This window comes from Papaver somniferum, chromosome 4 (assembly GCF_003573695.1).
Source record: "Papaver somniferum cultivar HN1 chromosome 4, ASM357369v1, whole genome shotgun sequence".
In the NCBI taxonomy this organism is placed as follows: Eukaryota; Viridiplantae; Streptophyta; class Magnoliopsida; order Ranunculales; family Papaveraceae; genus Papaver; species Papaver somniferum.
The window spans coordinates 144,911,866-144,935,620 of record NC_039361.1 but is presented as its reverse complement, the minus strand read 5'-3'; the positions used below and the strand labels follow the sequence as shown (position 1 = coordinate 144,935,620).

The window sequence follows — 23,755 nt, the reverse complement described above, 5'->3', positions numbered from 1 at the left end:
TGAAATGTCTCTCTCGAAAATTTTGTTATGATACCGTTCTTGTACCTTTGCCAATTTTATTGACAAAAAGGTGGAGAATTAATATGTGGTTCACACTACAAATACATATGGTTTTCGGATCATTGTGTAAGGGGGAGTGGTTTCCATGTGAGATAGAGTATTGACTAAGGGGGAGTGATACATATCACCAAGTATTATTGTTGGAGTTGTAATACAATTGAACTTTGACACCGTGTAATAATACTATGACACTGTATAAAAATGATCGAGACCGATGCTTTCTCATTGTTATAGCAACGGATCTTCAACATCGGTGATGCTAAACTTACAACCTTTGGGATCATTAGAGTACTTGGAAGTGACGAAGATTTCAAGGAATGTTGAATATTAGACATGTGGAATAGGAGCTACTAAAGTTTATTTATCTTTTTGGTATTCCATATGTATTGATAGTTTTGTCACTAAAATTGACAAGGGGGGAGATTGTTAGAGCATTGCTCGGTCGAACTCGCATGCGTTGCTATCTCAAGCATGTTGGTCAATGTTAGTGATCAAAACTATAATCTTGATTTCTAGTCTATTATAGCTAAGTCTCGGTCTAGGATAGAAAGTGTAATTAAGCTCAAGGACTTCATGGCGATTCATCATACAAGTAGAAGAACTACTCAAGGAACCGGTAGAACTTCTCGACAAAAAGGTATGTGAAGACTTGAACTTATCTATCACTCAAAAGTCTATCTACTCTATCTCCTACTCTTTGAGACAAGAAGTCGTATGCTATATATATAGACTTTGATTATACACATTTGGTATTTCGAGCCGAGTATATATAGCCTATCTATATCTCGAAATATGAGTTGGTAAGCTTTTCTCTTTAACCAAGATTATCTTTACCATATGACGAAAGTCATGATATGTTTCAATCATCTTGAAAATTGCTTTGACGAGAAATGGTGTAACAACTGTATAACGTCCTCTAAGAGTGTTTCAATGATTGAAATGAGAATTTAGATTACATAACCGATGGTGGACATAAGCATTATTGTGGAAGCACATTTATGTATAAGTCTTATTCCTTGAATCAAAGTTTGCGAACTTTGTTGATCAAGAGAACCGGCAGAATGGCGTGAGCCAAGTCCGCAAACTCAGTCCGCGAACTTCCGAAGTTCTCAAACCCGAGAATTTATGCTAGAGTTGACAAACTACTTGCGTGAAACTAAGTTCGCGAACTAAGTCCGCGAACTGGCGAAGTTCTCATACCCGAGAATTTCTGCTGGAGTTTGTAAACTCTTCCCGGTAACTTAAGTCCGCGAACCTAGTCTGCGAACTTGAGAAGGTTATATATCTGAAGATAATTTCTGAACATAAAACTTAAAAAGACTAAGGAATGCAGTTTGCAAACTGTGGCTATAAAAGTTCATGAACCGATTCGAGTGAATCAAATCATCTTTGCTTCAATTGTGTCTTGTGTAGTACATGAGATTTCCTTGCAATTAAACAACTCTCTAACCAGTTTATTTGAAGTCATTTGAACTAGTTATGGTGAAGAAGAACGTGGTTGATATGAAATGCTCATATGGCTAACCTTTTGGTTAACTATTGTTGAACCAACAAGTGCATACGTTTGGGTACGATTAACAAACCTAGAAGCGTGCATTGTCAAGTGTGTATAACAAGATAAGTTTTCGATCTAACAATTATAAAATATTATCTTGAATCTAAATCAGGTTTTCATCTGACGGTGGATATTGATTTCTTTGTTACCAAGGTAACTTAAGTGCAAACCCTGATTTGAAAGACTATATAAGGGGAACTCTAGAATCTATGCAAAACTAATCCCCACACCTCACGTATGATACTAGTTTGCATACTAGAGTCGGTTCTCCTTTAAACTTTGGTTTTCTTCTTCTAAAACCAGGTTAACGACTTAAAGACTTCACTGGGATTGTGAAGCCATACCGATACTACTTTCATCGTAGTTGTGTGATCTGATCTTGCATCTTCTATCGTACGAGTACAATCAGATTGATTGACTTGAGATTGATATCTCCGATAAGAAAGATATAAAAAGTAATCACAAATATCTTCGTCTCATTGTTTGTGATTCCGCAATATCTTGTTTCGCTACCATACGATTAAGATTGTTGTGAGGTGATTGATAACTCTAGGCTGTTCTTCGGGAATATAAGACCGGATTATCAATTGTTTCCTGTTTACCTTGATTATTATCAAAATAAGGAACACAATCTTTTAGGGTTTATTTGTGGGAGACAGATTGATCCTTTGATAGACTTGTATGTGTGAGACAGATTTGTTTATTGTTAAAGCCTGCGATTTTGGGTCGTAGCAACTCTTAGTTGTGGGTGAGATCATTTAAGGGAATCAAGTGCGCAGTATCCTGCTGGGATCAGAGGCGTAGGGAGGACAACTATACCTTGGATCAGTGGGAGACTGATTGGGGTTCAACTACAGTCCAGTCCGAAGTTAATACAGTCCCTGGGTTTTTCGGCATTTGCGGTTTCCTCGTTAACAAAATTTCAGGTGTCTGTGTTATTTCAATTTCCGCATTATATTGTTTTATCTTTATAATTGAAATAATACAGGTTGTGCGTTTAGATCATCAATTAGAGTAATCCAACCTTTGGTTGTTGATTGTCATTGATTGATCCTTGGATATTGGTCTTTGGTACCATCCAAGTTATTCCTTGTGTTTAATTAGAACTCGCAGTTCTTGCTTGAGTAAATCAAATCAAGAAGAGAGATATAAACTCGTTGATATACTTTTAATTGATTGAGTCTTGTTGATTCTCTTAAAAGTATACTCGAGTTTGTCCATACAGATTACTAAGCGAAATATTGGGTGGTGTTGTTAGACCCCCGCTTTTTCAGATCCTCATACCAAGAATTTTCTTTGCTTCACCAAGATCTTTCATAGATAAACTCACTTGATAATTGTTTCTTCAAATTATCAACTTCTTGTAGAGATGTTCCGACAACCAACATATCATCCACATAAAGTAATAATATGATGTAGTCAGAACCACACCTTTTGAAGTAACAATAATGATCTGCATTACACCGTGAGTAACCACCTCTTTGCATGAAGTCATCAAACCTCTTGTACCACTGTCTCGGTGCTTGTTTTAAACCATACAAACTCTTCTTTAGCTTGCACACCATCTATTCCTTGCCTTTTACTATGAATCCTTCTGGATGCTTCATGTAAATTTCTTCATCTAGGTCACCATGAAGAAAAGCTGTCTTTACATCCAACTGTTCAAGGTAGAGATCTTCAGAAGCCACTAGACTTAACACTACTCGAATAGTAGTCATCTTCACAACTGGAGAAAATATCTCGTTGTAATAAACACCGGTTTTTGCTGGAAACCTTTCACAACCAACCTCGCCTTGTAGCGAATATCTTCATTTGCTTCAGACTTCATCCGATAAATCCACTTATTATGCAACGCCTTCTTACCTCTTGGTAATTTTACTAACACCCAAGTGTCATTCTCCTCAAGTGAATTCATCTCATCTTTGATAGCAAGTTGCCACTTGCCTGAATCATCAGCCGCTAGTGCTTCTTTAATATCTTCAGGTTCACCTCCATTCGTAAGTAATAGATAATTCAGAGCATACCTTGGGTTTGGTTTTGGAGTTCTTGATGATCTTCGTACTTCTTGTGGAACTATAGGAGTAACTCCCACTGCAGCAGAAGTCTCTTCACCTTGTACTTCTCTGCCATCAGCAACACCTTTCCCTTCTTGTACGACACTTTTTCCAGAAACATCATCAATATCGATATACAACTCTTTATCGACGTTGCTTGATTAGACATCTTCAACTTGTGTTTTATTCTTGTCCTTGTACAACTCATTCTCATTAAAAGTGGCGTCTCCACTTCTAATAACTTTGTGACCCTCGTAGTCCCAAAGTTTATACCCAAAAGCGTCATTTCCGTAACCAAGAAATATACACTTCTTTTCTTGAGCACCTATCTTAGACCTCTCACCGGGAATAAGATGAACATAACCAACACAACCAAAAACTTTCAAATATGAAAAATTCACCTTTTTTCCGGTCCAAACCTCCTATGGTATCTTCATATCTAATGGACTACTAGGTGTCATATTGATTAGATAAGCAGCCGTCTATGTTGCATGTGCCCAGAAGGTCTCGGGCAAACCAGACTGCAACCTCATGCACCTAGCACGTGTATTCAACGTCTAATTCATACGTTCTGATACTCCATTCTCCTGTGGCTTCCTTGGAACTGTCCTCTCCAAACGAATTCCATTTGTAGCACATAACTGTAAGAATTATGTTTTGTCATACTCATCACCGTTTTCTGACCTTAGACACTTCAACTTCAGACCAGTTTCTGTTTCAACCAAAGCTTTCCACTTCTTAAACACTTCATACACCTCGAACTTATTCTTCATGAATTAAAGCCACACCTTCCTTGAGTGATCATCAATAAAGGTGACATAATATTGGAACCCGCTGTGAGATGCAACATCAATTGGTCCCCATACATCAGTATGAACCAAATCAATTTTCTCACTTTTCAAGGCTCTGCCGCTTCTGTTGAAACTAACCCGTTTTTGCTTTCCAAGAACACAGTCTTCACAAAAACTCATATCAACAGACTTCACCTTAGGTATATATCCTCCCGAACATATAATCTTCATGTTATTCTCACTCATGTGCCCTAATCTTCTATGCCATAAGTTAGTGTCTTCACCACTACTAGCCACTGCTAAATTAGCTCCATCTGAAGTCCAGTGTAGAGTACCGACTCTAACTCTAGCTCCTTTCTTCACTTTCCGATTTTTTTTCGTAAGCACAACGTCACAGTCATCATCACAAACTTGGACCACAGACAACAAGTTCTTCTTCAAATTTGGAACGTGTCGTACATCCTTCAATTTCCATGTCGAACCGTAGACTTTCAAGATCACATCACCCAAACCAATGATGTCGCATGCTTCACCGTCACCTAAGAATACTTGGCCATAATATCCTTCTTTATAAAAGATCATAATACTCTTATCACCCGTTGCATGGAAAGAAGCTCCCGAGTCTATAATCCAAGACTCATCTTGCTTGTCCTCAGAGAGTAGTAGAAAACCTTCCATAATCACCTTCTTGTTATCAACAAGGACCTTCACCGGATCTGCAGCTGCAACTACGTTGACCTCTTCTTGATTACCTTTGTTTCCACCATTATTAGCACCTTTGTTTTCCGTATAATTGCGCTTGAAGTGTCCTATTTTCTTACACGCCCAACACTCAACGACACCTCTAGTCCGGGATTGAGATCTCCCCTAGACTTTCCTCTAGACTTCCATCTAGATTTGTTGTTGTTGTTCCGATTTGAACTCCTGCCTCTATCTTCTTCCTGCAAACTTAAGGCCGAGCTTGAAGTACTAGAACCATAACCTTTTTCTATTCTTCTTTCCTCTTCAGCAATTAACCTTTTGTTGCACATCATGAAGCTTCAACTTCTCGCTCCCTGTATAATTACTAATAATTGTTCTTGCGGTTTCGCAACTCTTTGGTAATGACGACAACAACCTTAAAGCTTGAGCTTCATTATCAAAAGTAATACTAATTTTTGAAAGCTGAGAAATAATTAATTTAAACTTCCCAAGATGTGTTGAAATCGCTTCGCCTTCTTGCATCTTCAGATTAAATAATTATTCACGTAGCATAATCTTCCCCGAGGCTGATGACTTTTGATACAACTTTTCAAGTTTATCCATAAGATCCTTCATACCAGTTTCCTCTTGTACGTTATTGTAGACTTCCTCTGTTAGACATCTACGGATCACGGCTACACACTTGCGATCAAGAGTTGCCTATTCATCGTCTTTGCGTGCTCCCTTTTTCGCAACTCCACCCAATGGATCAGCAAGGTTTTTCTCATATAGGTAGTCTTCCATCTGATACTTCCAAAACGCAAAGTTATTCCCATTAAAAACTTTAACCCTAGATACCGTACTTTCGTTATTATCACCCATAACTCCCACTCCAATCGTACTATGAACCCTAAAGCTCTAACCCGAGCTCTGATACCATTTGTCAGGATTTTTTTATGGAATCACTGACAATCGCGGAATAACGGATCTTGAGATATTATGATGAATAATAAGTAAACCAAGCACAAGCAACTATAATAATACGAGAAAGATAAATCAACTCACAAGACACAACATTTATAGTGGTTCGACCAATACATACAACTTGTGTATATTGTCTACGTCCACTTTGAGCCGCACCAACTCAAATCCACTATGAATAAAAACGATTACAACGTCGTGTGAATCCCAGCAAACCCTTGGTTACACCGCAACAATTACCCGAAACGATAACCTTGTTTCTTGTTCCTCACCAATATGCTCTCATAACGAAACCCTAGCTTTTTGCCCTACAAGCTATACAAGAAAGAACTCTCTTTTCTCTCTAAAACAATTTTATTCACACAATTATACAAGACCTAATTACCTATTTATATAGGTTACAAACTTGGCCACCAAGAATTCTAACCGTTTTAGGAAATCCTTCTCCAAAACAGTCACGGCTAACTTAAAAAATGATTAGTCTTCGGTTAACTAACATGTAATATAACTAGGTTTTGATGTAACGGTGCTTACTTCAATGTCACCTGAAAGCATACCCACCACACGAGACATTGCTGGCCGTAACCCTGGTGATGCTTGAGTGCACAAAAAGGCTACTCCAATCATACGCATAGCTTCTCCTTTGTCAAAATCAGCTAATGATGGGTCCACCAGTTCCAATGCACGATTCTTTTCACGTAGAATCCAAGCCTAAAAAGTTTTTAACATCACACATAACAATGAATTAGCTCTTGAACTAAAGTTGCTTCCAAAAATAAATATTGGATCTAGATGCATCATCCATGTACTTCACTCATGCAAACATAACACTTATTTTCACCACCTTATAGGAGGGTTCACAATTTCACATCAAGATTATTCGGGGAGCTTTTTTTAAAAAGAAATTTGTCTAGCAATAATGATTTTCTTCACCATGAATATAGATCCTCCTCAGTTCAGTGAATTTCTTCAACCAAAAGCATGTTCCTGATGCTTCCAACCAACTTTTGATTGGGACTATTTAATAGATTTTGAGGTGGCAACAAAAGTGATCCCATAGATACCCTTGAAAATATATAATATATAATTTTTAACTTGTGATCTTACCCATTCCAGAAGATATATTTTATCTTGGTCCAAGTCTGTGTCACAATTCGGTCGACCACTAAGAATCTCCAGCGCAACAACCCCAAATCCAAATACACCAGCTTTCTCTGTAAGATGTCCACGCATGGCATATTCTGGGGGAAGATATCCTCTTCAAGAGACAGAAAGATGGTTACTTCAGTATTGTTCAAATAAATATCACAGAATGGTATAGTGAAATTATATGTGAGAAAGCTTACATTGTTCCTGCCACTCGGGTACTAATATGGTTTTTTTTTTTTATCGTCATATAACTTCGCCAAACCAAAATCTGAAATTTTGGGGTTTAGATCAGTGTCGAGAAGAATATTACTGGCTTTGACATCTCTATGTACAATTCTTGGTCTCGACTCTTCATGAAGATAAGCTAGGGCTCTTGCTGCTCCCAAACAAATTTCATAGCGGGTTGGCCAACTGAGGTGTAATCCACTCTTTCCTGCGAGGTGATGGTTATTAGCAATCATGATCAAGACCACAGTATCCACATATATGAATGTAAGAATAACTTTATGCCATACCAAAGCGTGCTTGATCTAGGATTCTGTGTTCGAGATACTCATAAACCAGGAGACGATTTGCCCCCTCAATGCATCACCCATACAATTTCACAAGGTGGCGGTGATGTACAGAAGATATGGTAGAAATCTCTGCCACAAACTGGCTTTTTCCTTGATGAGAAGCTACAGAAAGTTGCTTAACAACAACTGCTCTTCCATCAGAAAGTGTGCCCTGCAGGTACCACAATCTAATAAATAACTGGACATTGTTGATAAGAATTTCATCAAAAATAGGAATTGTTGCTCACAGAGATACTACCCTATTCTTTGTTGTTTTCAACAGTCTTGTAAGTATCCAGTACATCATTTACTGCTCCATTCAATTTGACAATACAAAATAGTGCAAGCACTTTGTTTTATCAAGAAGCTCAAATTCACTTGATGTCCTTCAATAAATCTCAATGGGTCTTTGTGATTCCTATTTTCATACGTTAGTATTAGATCATTTATTCCAAACCTCTCTTTATGAATTTGAACCGTCCATTTATTGTGAACCATTTCTGGAAACTTCAGCTAACACTCGGTATCGTAACCTAGCCAAGTATGGGACTTCTAGAAATGATGGAGATGAAAAAAAGTACAATGTGCATGTGCTCTTTGAGGGACTCATTCTATCAAAATTTTGGCCTTTCCTTTAAATTAATTAAGCTAAGTGAAAAGCTTAACCTTAATTAGTTGATTACCTTGTAAACAGATCCAAATCCTCCCTCTCCAAGCTTGTTTGCAGAATTGAAGTCTTCTGTGGCATTTTTCAGTTCTGCATAAGTAAACGTATTTGGCCTGATCTCTATCCCTAGAAGCTCTGCAAAGCAATTTAACATTTGTAAGTACTGGCTCTCAACTTATAAAAAGTGGGATTCCATGTACTAATTTCTACCCTCTTAGCTTGCATCTTCTTAGTAATTATTAAGCATTTGTTACGGAACTGAATTTAAGATGACGCAAGAAAATGATTATATTGAACAAAGGTTTAGTAGCATATATACATACTGTTGGTAGGTCGGTCAAGGACTAGATTAGGAAATCTAGTTGGTTAAGGAAATCAAGTACTTGTGTCCTAAGTATAGAAGTTTAAGAGGTTTGTCTTTTAGAGATAAGTTAGGAAATCATATACTTGTAGGAAAGTAATCCTTGTTAAGGAATGTGTCAACTCCTATTGATGTGTATAAATAGCCATAGAGAGAACTAGAGAAAACACACCAGAATTAGAACGAGTTCTCTTCTTCTCTGTTTGAGCTTTGTATATTCCAACCTATACGGTGATATATAAAATTGCTATTCCTTCCCGAGGATTCAACCTCTTTAAATACTTGTTCTTCTTGTGTGTGTGATTGTGTTCTTGGCGATATTGAGCTACCTCGTACTAGTGCAAACCTAAAGGCTTCCGCAGGCTTCAGCGCAACAATTGGTATCAGAGCAAGGATATGCTCTTGGATACGGGTACTCGAATTGCAGTAGAAGTGAAGGTATTTTTTTTTCCTGAAGATTGCTTGAGGTAATACAAATCGCAAAGGTTCTGTTTTTTTTTATCTATATTTGGTTGTTTGTGAACAATGGTTGACGGGAACGAAGATCCGAAAAATCCTTTAGGAGAACATTCGGAGTCCACAAATAAAGATAAAGAAACAAAAGAAGAAAAACTTCATTCACATAGATCAAAACTCAAGGTAGAAAAGTTTACAGGAACCAATAACTTTGGTTTATGGAGAACGAACCTAATGGATGCTCTTCATCTTGACCTAGAAGAAGCTCTAGAAGGTCAGCCAGTGGAGATGTCTGAAAAGCAGTGGAACAAGATGAATAAATTATGTCTTGCTTCGATACGAGGGTGTTTAGCAACTACGGTAAGAGTTAATTATCAGCACGAGACTTCAGCTAAGGATCTCTGGTAAAAGCTAGAGAAGGAATACCTTGTGAAGAACGTGGCCAATAGGATACATCTTAAAAGGAATTTGTATCGCTATAACATGAAGAGAGGTGCAACCCTAACCGAGCACCTAGATTCATATAATAAACTTCTTGCTGAGTTGGTTAACTACGATGAGATAATCAACGACGAGGACTAAGCTTTGTGTCTGATAAACTCTCTTCCTGAAAAGTATGAACCCGTGATTAAAGCATTAATGCACGGCAATGATAAGATAACATACGCTGAGGTCACTACATCATTTCATAGTGAGGAGTTCAGGAAGATGGACCGTGAAGACCTTGCAAGTAAAGCTAATAATGATGTGCTTCTTGCAAGAGGTCGTTCAACAGACAGGAGAAGGAAGACTGGTGGTTATGGTAAAGGTATATGACGTTCTAAGAGTAGAACGCGACTGAGAAAAGATGAGTGTGCTTGGTGCCATGACTTTGGTCATTGGGCTAAGGATTGTACCAAGCGTAAGGTAAGAGAAGGAGATAATGGTAATACCGAGGTGAACATTGCTAAAGGTAATGAAGAATCAGATGATGCTTCTGATTTCTCGCTAACTGTGACACCATCAGCTTGTGCTATTACAGATGGTACATGGGTATTAGATACTGGAGCAACATATCATATATGTCCATATCGGGACTGGTTCTCAAGTTTTGAAGAGCTTGATGGAGAAGTACGTATGGGAAACAATCACACCTGCAGGGTGAATGGGATTGGTAGTGTTCGTATCAAGATGCATGATGGTATGGTTAGAGAGCTGAAGGAGGTAAGATTTGTACCTGCCATAAAGAAGAATCTGATTTCACTCGGAACTTTAGAAGCTAAGGGCTATAAGATAGTCGCTGAAAATGGTGTTCTAAAGGTAATATCTGGATCTATGGTAATCATGAAGGGCACACGTCATCATAACTTGTATTACTTGATTGGGAGTACAACAACAGGGGACGTGTCTATTTCTGAACATATCGAGAGAGCAGCTACCTAGAAGAGGAAGCTATGGCACATGAGACTTGCACATCCAGGTGAGAAGTCATTGCATAGGTTGATTCAACAAGACTTGTTGAAAGGTGTTATTGCCTGCAAGTTAGCATTTTGTGAACATTGTGTTAAGGGCAAGAAAACAAGAACAAGCTTTGGCACAGCTATCCACAATACTAGTGGATTTCTTGACTATGTTCACTCATATATTTGGGGTCCTTCCAAGAATGCATCATTGGGAGGGAAACATTGGTTTGTATCGTTCATTGATGATTATTCTAGGCGCATATAGGTGTACACCATGAGACATAAGGATGAAGTCCTAGAAATATTTGTGAGGTGGAAAAAGGCAACATAAACTCAAACTGGCAGAAAGATCAAAGTACTATGTTCGGACAATGGTGGAGAGTACAAGAGTGATCCGTTCTTGCAAGTATGTCAGGATGAGGGGATAAAGAGGAACTTCACAGTTAGGAAGACACCGCAACAGAATGGGGTAGATGAAAGCATGAATCGTACTTTGCTGGAGAAGGTACGATGTATGTTATCTAATGTTGGATTAGGTAAGGCGTTTTGGGCTGAGGCAGTTACATATGCGTGCTTCCTCATTAATAGGTTGCCATCAGCTGCATTAGAAGGTAAAACTCCTATGGAGAGGTGGTTTGGTAAACCAACTTATGATTATGACTCAATTCATATTTTTGGTTGTCCTGCGTGGTATCATGTTAGTGAAAACAAGCTTGATAACCGTGCTGTAAAAGGAATCTTTGTGGGAATGAAGAGTGGAGTAAAAGGGTTTAAGATTTGGAATCCAATTGAGAAGAAGATAGTCATGAGTAGAGATGTCACATTTGATGAGATGTCTATGGTAAAGTCTTGGGGTTCTCGGCAGGCGGGGGACAGAAGCACCAATACTAGTGAGCCTTTGCAGCAGGTGGAGATTGATGCAACTCCACCAATTCCAGTTAAGTATGTATATGTTCAGAATACTTCTGAAGACATTGGATTTACAAGAGAGGTAACTACTGAAGTTCCAAATGATAGTGACAATGTTGAGGAAGAGGAACAAGAGTCAGTAGAAGATACAGAAGCTACGGTCACGGAGACCATATCAACCAGCAAACCGAGAAGATCAACCAGGAAGCCTGGTTGGATGAATGGTTACATTGCTTATGCATTACCAGTTGTTGAACATGGTACTCCTACTTCCTATTTAGAAGTTGTATGCAGTGTAGAGTGTAAAGAGTGGGAAGGTGCAATGCAGGATGAGATGGAGTCTCTTTACAAGAATGGAACATGGATTCTTATGAAGCTTCCGAACGGTAAGAAGAACATAGGGTGCAAGTGGGTATATGCTAAGAAAGAAGGATCTTCGGTGAATCAAGTACGCTACAAGGCAAGGTTAGTTGCAAAAGGTTATGCCCAACGAGAAGGGATTGACTACAATGAGGTGTTCTCTCCGGTGGTAAAACACTCATCAATCCGTATTTTGTTGGCCTTGGTAGCACAATATGATTTAGACCTAGTTCAGCTAGATGTTAAGACGGCGTTCTTACATGGTGATCTAGAAGAGGATATCTATATGACTCAGCCGAGTGGGTTCAAGGTTGCTGGAAAAGAAGATTATGTATGCAAGCTGAAAAAATCGTTGTATGGGCTGAAGCAGTCTCCAAGACAGTGGTACAAGCGATTTGATCATTTTATGATTGGCCAGACATACACAAGAAGTCACTATGACCATTGTGTATACTTCAAGAAGCTACGTAATGGATATTTCATATATTTGCTCTTGTGTGTCGATGATATGCTGATTGCATCGAATAACAAGAAAGAGATTGATAATTTGAAGTGCAAGTTGTCATCTGAGTTTGATATGAAAGATATGGGAGAGGCTAAGAAGATTCTTGGTATGGAGATTCAACGTGACAGAGAGAAGGGTAAGGTTTGTTTGTCTCAGAAGGCATATTTGAAGAAAGTGTTACAGAAGTTTGGTGTCTACGAAGGAACTAAATCTGTAAGTACTCCCCTTGCTGCTCATTTTAAGTTGAATGCTTGTATGTCTCCCATTACTGAAGAAAAGCGAAAGTATATGGCCCAAGTCCCATATGCTGAGGTTGTTGGTAGCTTGATGTATACGATGGTATGTACAAGGCCGGACATTTCACATGCAGTTAGTATGGTCAGCCGTTATATGCATTTTCCTGGTAAGGGACATTGGCATGCTGTTAAATGGATTTTGAGGTATCTTTATGGTACAGTTGATGTTGGCTTGGAGTTTGTGAAGGATAGAAGTAACAATCATTTGTGTGTTGGGTATGTGGATTCTGACTATGCTGGTGATTTGGACAAGAGACGTTCAACTACAGGGTATGTATCTACTGTAGCAGTGGTACCATTAAGTTGGAGATCAATCTTGCAGTCTACTGTGGCGCTTTAAACTACGGATTCGGAGTATATGGAAGTGACTGAGGCATTTAAGGAGGCTATATGGTTACAAGGTTTACTAGATGACTTAGGAGTTGTACTAGACCAACTGCATGTGCATTGTGATAGTCTAAGTGCAATTTTATTTGGCTAAGAATCAAGTGCATCATGCTAGAACCAAACATATAGACGTACGATTTCACTTTGTGAGAGAAATTCTTGAAGAAGAAGACACTGCACTTGTGAAGATCGATACCAAAGACAATCCAGCTGATATGTTGACTAAAGTAGTATCTGGGATCAAGTTTCGACATTGTTCGAAATTGATCCACATCCTTCCGGTTTGGTGAAAGACCCTTTTGGGGTAGAGGTTCTTAGGAACCTGGTGGAGGTTTTCTAGCAAGGCCATTTAAGAGAACTACGGTGGGGTTTGATTCCTATTAAGGATACGTAGGCAGCCAGTGATGGTTCAATCGACGTTGGAAGATGGAGGTGATTTTATCTATTGATCGTATCATGCATGAATGCATGATCCGAGGTGGAGAATTGTTGGTAGGTCGGTCAAGGACTAGATTAGGAAATCTAGTTGGTTAAGGAAACCAAGTACGTGTGTCCTAAGTATAGAAGCTTAAGAGGTTTGTCTCTTAGAGATAAGTTAGGAAACCATATACTTGTAGGAAAGTAATCCTTGTTAAGGAATGTGTCCACTCCTATTGATGTGTATAAATAGCCGTAGGGAGAACTAGAGAAAACACACCAGAACTAGAAAGAGTTCTCTTCTTCTCTGCTTGAGCTTTGTATATTCCAACCTATATGGTGATATATAAAATTGCTATTCCTTCCCGAGGATTCAACCTCGTTAAATACTTGTTCTTCTTGTGTGTGGTTGTGTTCTTGGCGATATTGAGATACCTCGTAGTAGTGCAAACCTAAACGCCTCCGCGGGCTTTAGCGCAACACATACATAATTGAACTTCAAACCTTACTCCAGATAAGTATTATTTACCTTCTTCTTCATCGATATCTGACTTTTTACTTCTACAATAAAACGCCGCAAATATGGCAATACAGCTCAACACCGCAACAGAAACTACAATGCCGACAATTAAACCAGTCTTGCTCTTTTTGGGAGCAGCTGGAGGAAGGTTACTGACAGTTGGTTGAAAATCTGACCAGGAAATCAAGAATTAGCTGTGTTGCAACGATACGGATACGGTATCGGATACAAGATACCAATACGCTATTATGATACACCAACTTGAAAAACTAAAATACATCGATACGGCATACTCAATATTGATTAGTAGTTTAACATAAATATATTATATATAAGATGGAAACTTAATAAAATACATACATGTGTTTGCATGATTAAAATATAATCTGTATGATTAACCTCACTGAAGAGAGAAAAAGTCTGGATAAGAAGGAAGAAAGTCTAGAGCAAGATCAGTGGACAGATTCAGAACTAATATTTTGTCACTACAGTTAAAACTTCTCATAGAATCTAGTAAAATATCTAAATTTTCTAATATTTAGTCAAAAAATTTTAACTGAGTTGTATCTTGAAGTATTAGGAGTATTAGTACCCATGTAAATACGTATGGATATGGCTGATTATTTAACTGATATAATTCAATAATGTTGTTAGTTTACCTGGTGTAACATTAATTGCAGAAATGGATGGTCCGTAAGAACCTTGCTTAGGTATGCAGCAAGTCCCTTTCCCAGCCCAAAAAAGATGAATCTCAAGGTAGTTCTGAGATACCTGAACCTTGTAATTCTATTAGAGGCCCCACCTGCCTCCTTTCTTATATCAAAATCCTCCACACGCCTATTCCCCTGAAACAATAACAAATAGACAACAACAATGGGCATTATTGCTACACTGAGTACAGAAAATAATAGGAAGCTTAACCAAACCGTCACCAGAAGTATCTATTATCATTGATTAATCATATTCACAGTTATTGTTGGGCATGGACTTCTCCTAGTGTGCATGACTTATATAATACTTCGACAAATCATGCTCTATGAATTTTCTAGTACACACGCTTTGTAAGTTTCGACAACTCTTGCTTTATTTGAGCTTGAAGGAAACACTATGATCAAGTGCAAACAAACTTCAATCAGATGTAGTAACTAGTAAGATGATACTAAAATAAATTGCAAACATAAATTTGACTAGATAACAACAATTCTCCTTGAAGATAAATATGGAAAACACGTCTTCCAAGACTCTCCCATGTGAGTGTGCTGGGATCTTTATAATCTGTCTCCGGAAATCGTAGGTTGACTTTGTACGGTCCGTTCTCAAGACCAAGGCCGTAGTATCTTAGTGATCCTGATATCCTGGATGTCTGAAACAGCTCCGAGTCTAAAGTACCCGTAATCTGAGAAAGAGTATTCAAGTTATACTGAGCTCCTTCTCTTTCACCAAACAGACCGACATTGCTAACGTCCCATCTCCTAGTATTAGTAAGATGTAACGATGCTGGACCAAGAGTTGAGTTGTCTGCCTCAAAATCTATACCATCTGAAGATCTCATATTTGAGCCACCACACTTAATCGCGAAAGAGGAGTCTGCCGACGAAAAAAGTATAAAATAACGATTATAATTGGAATTCTAATGTTTAACATTGCAGTGTTCAAATGTCGAAGTACTTGGAAACAATTTATAATGGTTCAGACCGACTAGGAGTAGGTGGCAAGATCCTACAACTACAAAGTCCTGCTTATAGCCTGGAGATATGAAAGCTATATCTTTCATACTGATAAATAACACTTGCTAAACTTTGGCAAAAAGAAATGTGAACGTCTAATCTCATCTGTAGGTTTGTCCTTAAAATATAAGTCATGAATGTACTGTGAGATGATGATAATGATACTAGTTGTTTCTCTCTTGGATACTTTATCATATTCAAATGGTACATGCTGTTAGAATAATGTTAATAAGAAACTCTCAAATAGATTTGTAATGCCATTTTATTTTAGCAGTTGTGTATTAATGATATCAAATTGCTTGGCTGGTGCGCTCCCCTTCGAGTTCTCATGAATGAGCACCGCATGTTGGTAATGATCTACCTATGCAACCTACAGCTTATAATTATACTTCCATATTGCACTTGACAGGGGAATGCGGAATCGCATTACTAAATATCCATGGCTCATTTAGTTTCGAATCATATCTTGTATATGGTATTTTTCTCACAGAGAATATACGGTCACAGTTCAACCGTTCGCATCCTGATTAGCACTCAAGTTTAAATACAATCTCACTTGGTCGAGAAAAGCAGAACAAATCAATTCAAGAGTGGATAAATGCATCTAACTAACATCCAAGGTTGAAGAACTTGGCAAGAAAATCGAAGGTGACTTACAGCGAGGAGGATCTCTATTGCATGAAAAATTGCGTTGAAGGCAATTCAATCCTGAAGCTGGAACACTGAACAAACAAGAGATGCCACATAACTTAAAAAAAAATAAGATAAATAAATACGAGTACATAAAAATAATATCTAACTCGTAATCTGCTGCAGCTTCATTTGCTTAGCTCGCCTGTTTCTTAAGATATCGTCTGGAAAATTGTTTGCGACCAAATTCCTGCATAACACATCGTGCATTGAGATCAATTTTTTCCTTTGTTTCTATATGTTGCAGGTTCATACTAAATATATCAATCAGCATATTCAATAACATATATGTAGAACACTAGACGCTTCATTCGGTGAAGCGGTGCCCTGACACACAGACACGCATGATCAGTGTAATATTTTTGCAAAACCGGCTTTCTCCATAGCCTAGGTCGCAACTTCCAAATCCTGAGATGAGAGGCTAACTGTTACCACACACACCTTGGATAACGGCTCAGTTTTCAATCAAAGACTGATCTGCCTGACTTGGGTTCCCATATAACACCCATTTCAGTCATAATTTAGATAGTTAACTGCAATGCAGTTACTACCCTTCTTGTCCTTAACTTATTCCTGGCAGTTGGGAAGAAAATGGGAGAAGAAAAAGGGAACATAAAAAGATAGACATATATCATAAATGTATGTGTATGTATTCTTACGAGTGAAGATAACTCAAGTAAGATTAGTGCAGTTTTTTTCCCAGAACATTGGGTTTCTGCAATTCAATTAATATAAAGAAAATTTTCTGTTATTTCTGCGTTTTGTTTGCTTGAAAATTGTTTGTTTAAATTCCGAAAACAAGAAGGTCAGAAAGTTGATCAAGTTTTGGTATCAACGGCCTGTGTTTCGATTCTAGTATGAATGCAGGGGTTGAGGTCTAAAGGAGAAGTAGTAGTACCAATTGATCTCGACATTGGCAAGAAGAAAAGAGTGATGACAAACTCAGATGAAGAAGAATATACCCTATCAATGGAAAAGCTTGCAGAAGACGTGCAAGAGATGAGGAAGAACATGAAGATGATGATGGAAATGATGAAAGGAATGGTTCCACCATCAAAGGATTAAGACAACCGACATAAAATCATTGAAGAATAGGGATTCAACAGTCATTCTAATGCAAAAATCGATGTTGAAACACCTTTCAAACTACATGCAAACTTTCAAATACCCTCATATGATGGAGAAGTGGATCCTGAAAAGTTGGATGGTTGGCTAAAAACTTTGGAGGTCTACTTCAGGTGGGAAGCACTAACATGATTGAAGCTTGGAGGTCATGCACTAACATGGTGGGAAGCACACACTTCTGGGTTGGCAGCAAACAATGAACCTCCGGTAAGCTCTTGGTTACAATTTTCTACAGCCTTACGAAATCAGTTTTACCTTATTGGACATACAGAACGGCTTAAAGAGCGTTGGCAATTTATACGTCAAACTAAAGGGCAGACGGTATAAGAATATACTACTGAGTTTCGGAAGCAAGCAGTGGCATTGGGTGTTAACTTAACAAATGCAGAAGTGTTAGACAAGTACAGAGCAGGTTTGTTCTTTCACTTGCGAACAGAACTAACACTTTTTGGAGTTACTGACATTGATGATGCTTGTAAAAAGGCCATGTACATAGAAATAAAAAGTCGTTCTTCTGGAAACAAGGCTGAATTTTCGAAGAAAAGTTCCAACCAAGAAAATGGGTTTCGAAAAGGTGACACAAAGAAGAACCATGTAGTGGCTAACAAGGGAAGATCATATTGTGATCATTGCAAAACGGATAGACATTCCAAGGAGAAATGTTGGAAGTTGCACCCTGATTTACAACCTTCATGGTGGAAGGATAAATGTAAAAAGGTTGCTAATGTGTGTATCGAAGATGAAGTGATTGAGGGCTCATCGCAGCCAAACGAGAAGTTGGCGTGTATAACAGGCAAGATGGGTGTTGTTTTTGAAGAAACTAAAGAAGAGTTGTTTTGGGTATATTCCCAGATTTGGATGACTCCAGCTATCACTTTGTTCGATAGTGGTTCTCAACGGAATTTAATTTTTGAACAGTTGGTGAAGGAATTGATGTTGAGTACTTTTCCACATCCTCAACCGTATCCATTGGGGTGGCTACAGAATGATGTAGAGCTAAAAGTGAAGACGCAGTGCAAGTTTAAGTTCGCTATAAATGAGAAGTTTAAGGACGAAATTACTTATGATTTAGTACCATTGGATGTATGTCAAATTATTTTTGGCAGTCCATATTTGTGGGATAGAGATGGTGTTTTCTACAGAAGAGAAAATGTATGGAGATTGGTTAAAGATGGAAACGGATTTCGCATCTTAGCTTCGAAGGAGAAGAAGAAGTTACAACTTATAACAGCCCAGCAAACCAAGCATTTAGTGAACGTCAGCAGAAAATTTGTATTGGTTATACTAAGACCATTAGTTGAAGATGGTGTTCAAGAACAAACTGGTGCACTTGGTGACTGTAGTGGAAGGAAAAAAAAAGAATTGGAGTGGCTCATTAGTAACTTCAAAGAAATCACAGAGGAACCAAAAGGTATACCACCGAAGATAGAAGTAGAACATGAAATCCAGCTTTTACCTGAATCTCCTGTGCCAAATGTTGGATTTTATAGGCAGTCCATTGAAGAGTCAGATGAAGTTAAAAACCAAGTAGAAGAACTACTGGAGAAAGGGTTGATCAAGCCTAGTTCGTCACCAGCAGGTTCAGCAATTGTTTTGGTGCCTAATAAGGGTGGAGAATGGCGAATGTGGATCGACTATAGGGCTCTAAACAAAATCACTGTGAAAAACAGGTATCCTCTTCCTCGAATTGATGATTTATTTGATCAACTTAAGCATGCTAAATATTTTAGTAAGTTAGATTTAAATTCTGGGTATCATCAATTAAGAATGAAAGAAGAAGATGTATGGAAAACAACATTTAAAATGAAACAAGGGTTGTTTGAGTGGTTAGTCATGCCTTTCGGGTTAACTAATGCTCCAACCACATTTATGCGGTTGATGAATCAGGTGATGCGGCCTGTTTTAGATAAATTTGTTGTTGTTTTCTTGGATGATATTCTGGTTTACAGTCCATCATGGAAAGATCACTTGTTGCACTTAGAAGATGTGTTTAAAATACTGAATTCGGAAAAGCTCAAGCTGAATATGAAGAAATGTGAGTTTGTTAAGAAGTCAGTTAATTATTTGGATCATGTCGTGGGCAATGGAAAAATTGGTGTCGATACAAGTAAAGTTGCAACTATTCAAGATTGGCCAAGACCTTCAACACAGACAGAATTGAGGAGTTTTATCGGAGCAACACAATATTTACGGAAGTTTATATGGAACTACTCAGACATTGCAGCACCGTTATTACGCTTATTATCAAAGGATAAGAGTATAGATTGGGGTGAAGAGCAAGAGAAGGTGTTCCAGACTTTGAAGGAGAAAATTTGTAATGCACCGGTCCTAGCCTTGCCAGATATGCGAAAGCCATTTGAAGTAGAGACGGATACGTCAGGACATGCAATGGGGGATGTTTTGTTACAGGGAGGTAAGCCTGTTTGTTACCAATCAGAGTTGTTTTCGGGAGCAGTTCTGAATTATCCAACCTATGATAAAGAACTGTATGTGATTATTCAAGCTATAAAGAAATGGCGGCACTATTTGTGGGGTAAGGAGACGATTATACATGCGGATCATGAACCATTGAAGTATTTGCAGTCACAAAGTAAATTTCAACAGACTAGGCATTTCAAATGGATGGGTTATCTGCAACAATTCAAGTTGGTGATAAAGTATAAGAAGGGTGTCACTAATAAGCTTGTTGATTTTCTGTCCATAGCTCCTCTAAAAATTGCTGCAGTAGTGATGCAAGTGGAACCAACTTCGTTTGATATGTACAAGGATCCGTACGTAAAAGAAGATTTGAAGAAGGGGTATCACTTAGAAGATGGATTATTGTTTAAGGAGAACAAGTTGTGCATTCCACCAGAGCTTCGACTCTCTTTAATTCATGAAGCTCATACTTCGTTAGTTGCTGGACATTTTGGGGTCAAGAAGACGTTGGAAAATTTAAAACGTTATGTGTATTCGCCTGGTATGATTCGGGAGGTAGAGAGGTTTATAAAGGGTTGTGCAATCTGTTGTAGAAGTAAGCCGAGTAACCGGAAGATGGGGCTGTATACACCATTACTAGTTCCGAGTAGACCTTGGGAGAGTATCTCGATGGATTTCCTGGGTGGTTTAAACACTACCAAAATAGGAAATGATTACATCTTTGTCATAGTTGATCGTTTCAGTAAAATGGCGTTGATGATTCCTTGTAAGAAGACGGTGACAACAGAAGGAGCAGCAAATTTGTTCTTTAAACATATCTTTATTCACTTTGGATTACCTCGCAGTATCATTAGTGATAGAGACAACAGATTTTTGAGTTTATTTTAGAAGAGTTTGTGGTGTACGATGGATACAAAACTCAAAAAATCGACTTCATTCCACCCGCAAACAGATGGGCAGGCGGAGGTCGTAAACCGCACCATAGTTCATTTGTTGCGAGCTTATAATAAGCAAAGACCGAGAAGTTGGGACGAGAACTTGCCTTATATTCAGTATTGTTACAATTGAGCTGTACACGGTTCTTCAGGCAAGTCTCCTTTTGAGGTTTGTTATAGTTTTATTCCAAACTCTCCTTTCGACATTGTGCTTTTTGGAAGTGCATTAGGTAATAATTCAAAATCCGAAGAAGTCACTGCAGAGAAGTTTATTCATCGTATACAACAGATTCATGAGAATTTGGAAAAAGCCCAAGCAAAGTACAAGGAGCGACATGATAAACATCGAACGCAACACACATTTCAGGTTGGAGATTTGGTGTGGTTATATCTTGGAAAGGCACGGTTGCAAGGTCCTAATAAGAAGTTGAATCCATTGAGGTATGGTCCTTTTAAAATCTTGGAGCAGTACGGTACTAATGCATTCAAGCTGGATTTACCAGGTTACATGATAATATATTCAGTTACCAATGCGGAAAATCTGAAGCTTTTTGAGCCATCGTTATTGGATGAACGAGAGGAATCACCATTTTTGCCGACGATGCACGATTTGGTACCAAGTGAGGCTGCTATAGAAGACTACTTGTTTGGGAAGAAGACTAGAACAACACGAAATGGTGAACAAGAATTCTTTTGGGTGTGCGCTAAGGGATAGTATCCGAATATAGCTAAATGGTACTCCTTGGAACAAGTTCAGAAGAGTTTTCCTCATCTGCTTCCTTAAGCTTTTGAGGACCAAAAGCCTTCATATGGGGGAGGTTTGATATGCCTGACTTGGGTTCCCATATAACACCCATTTCAGTCATAATTTAGATAGTTAACTGCAATGCAATTACTATCCTTCTTGTCCTTAACTTATTCCTGGAAATGGGAGAAGAAAAAGGGAACATAAAAAGATAGACATCTATCAGAAATGTATGTGTATGTATTCTTATGAGTAGAGATAACTCAAGTAAGATTGGTGCAGTTTTTTTTCCCGGAACATTGGGTTTCTGCAATTCAATTAATATAAAGAAAATTTTGTGTTATTTATGTGTTTTGTTTGCTTGAAAATTGTTTGTTTAAATTCCGCAAACAAGAAGGTCAGAAAGTTGATCAAAGACACATGATATTTGTTAATGAAATTTGTTTTTATTTCTCGGTCTCCTATGAGGAATAAAAGAGAAGCACAATTCTATGAAGTTTAGATTTAAAAACCATCCCCTCTCAGCTAGCCTTTATTAAACTAACAATGTGCCCCTATTTAGCATAATAAAACAAATGACTCAAACCCCCTCTACCCTCCACCAATGCAATTATTTTGAAAGAATCTGCGATCAATGTTTCCACAAAGGCCGCATAACAGCTGTTAAATTATACGGTCCTAACACTCCAAAAAGGCCCCATGATAGTTGTTAAAGTCTATGGGCCTAACTTATCTTGAAAACCTCCTTACAAGGTTAGAATTGCCCAAGGCATATTCACAAAACCAGGGAATCTAGGAGATGTGGGACTATACTCAACAACAATAGCAAAAGATTGTAGAAAAGCACCATTAGCTTAATAGATCCCACAAACATTCCTGATCACCTTAGACCCAATAGGATCAGAAACAATAGCAAAAACAAGAAGGAATAGTAGAATTAAGCAATTGCTCAATAGAGATATAAATTTTATTCAATTTAAGATGACTTTTCAACGTTACCTTCAAGGTGTTCTATCTCTCCTCTATTTTTTCTCTCTGAATTCTTCTTCTAGTATTCTCCCTGCCTCTTGTTCTTCACTCTGAATTCCCTTCTAGAAAAATCTATCCTCCCTCTATATGTAATAACTAGCACACTTAAGCCTTACTAAATTGGAGAATTCTAATACAGGTAACACTGTTGTTTTTCAGAATCCTAAACCGACCAAAGGCATAGAATCCTATATCTAAGAAGAAATATAAAATAAATATCCCTACAAAATCCTAGGTATTGGGTAACTGAAAACGGGTCAATTTCTATTATCTTTTTGGATCCCAGAAAATACATGTTGATCTTACAATTAAATATCCACCAAAAAGTAAGAACTAAACTTTAAGAAAAATATTTAAGTCCTATTTGCTCTCTTTGAAACAGGTAACACCTTAAAATATACATGTCAAAAGCTTTCGATAGGGTTGAACGGAACTTCCTAATCAGAATTATGGAGCAAATGGGCTTCTGCAAAAACTGGATCGACCTCACCCTTCAATGTGTAGGTACCACCACCAGTGCGGTTCTTGTTAATAGGTCCCCCATAGGTTTCTTTAAACCTACTCGTGGGCTTAGACAAGGAGACCCACTCTCTCCCTACCTTTTCATTATTTGTATGGAAGCCTTTTCAAGGGTGTTGCAAGAAGCGGAAAACCAAAAACTAATTAGTGGAGTAAAATTCGGCTCGCCTGCTCCCGCCATCTCGCACCTTCTTTTCGCGGATGATTGTCTCATTTTCGCTAAAATAGGGAAGAAAGAGTGCAAAAACCTTGTCCATATCCTAGATGTTTTTAGCATGGGGTCTGGCCAACAAATCAACTACAATAAATCCGGTGCTTTCTTCAGTAACTCTGTCTCCAGTGGAGAAATTAGATAAATCCTAGATATCCTCAAAGTAAGAAGAATAAAACTGGATGACAAGTATTTAGGGGTTCCACTCTTT

The 23,755-nt window shown here is 38.1% G+C and overlaps 1 pseudogene; it reads right to left on the bottom strand.

Moving 5' to 3' along the window:
- Positions 1–23,755, bottom strand: part of LOC113273244 — a 37,740-nt pseudogene that overhangs the window by 7,613 nt on the left and 6,372 nt on the right.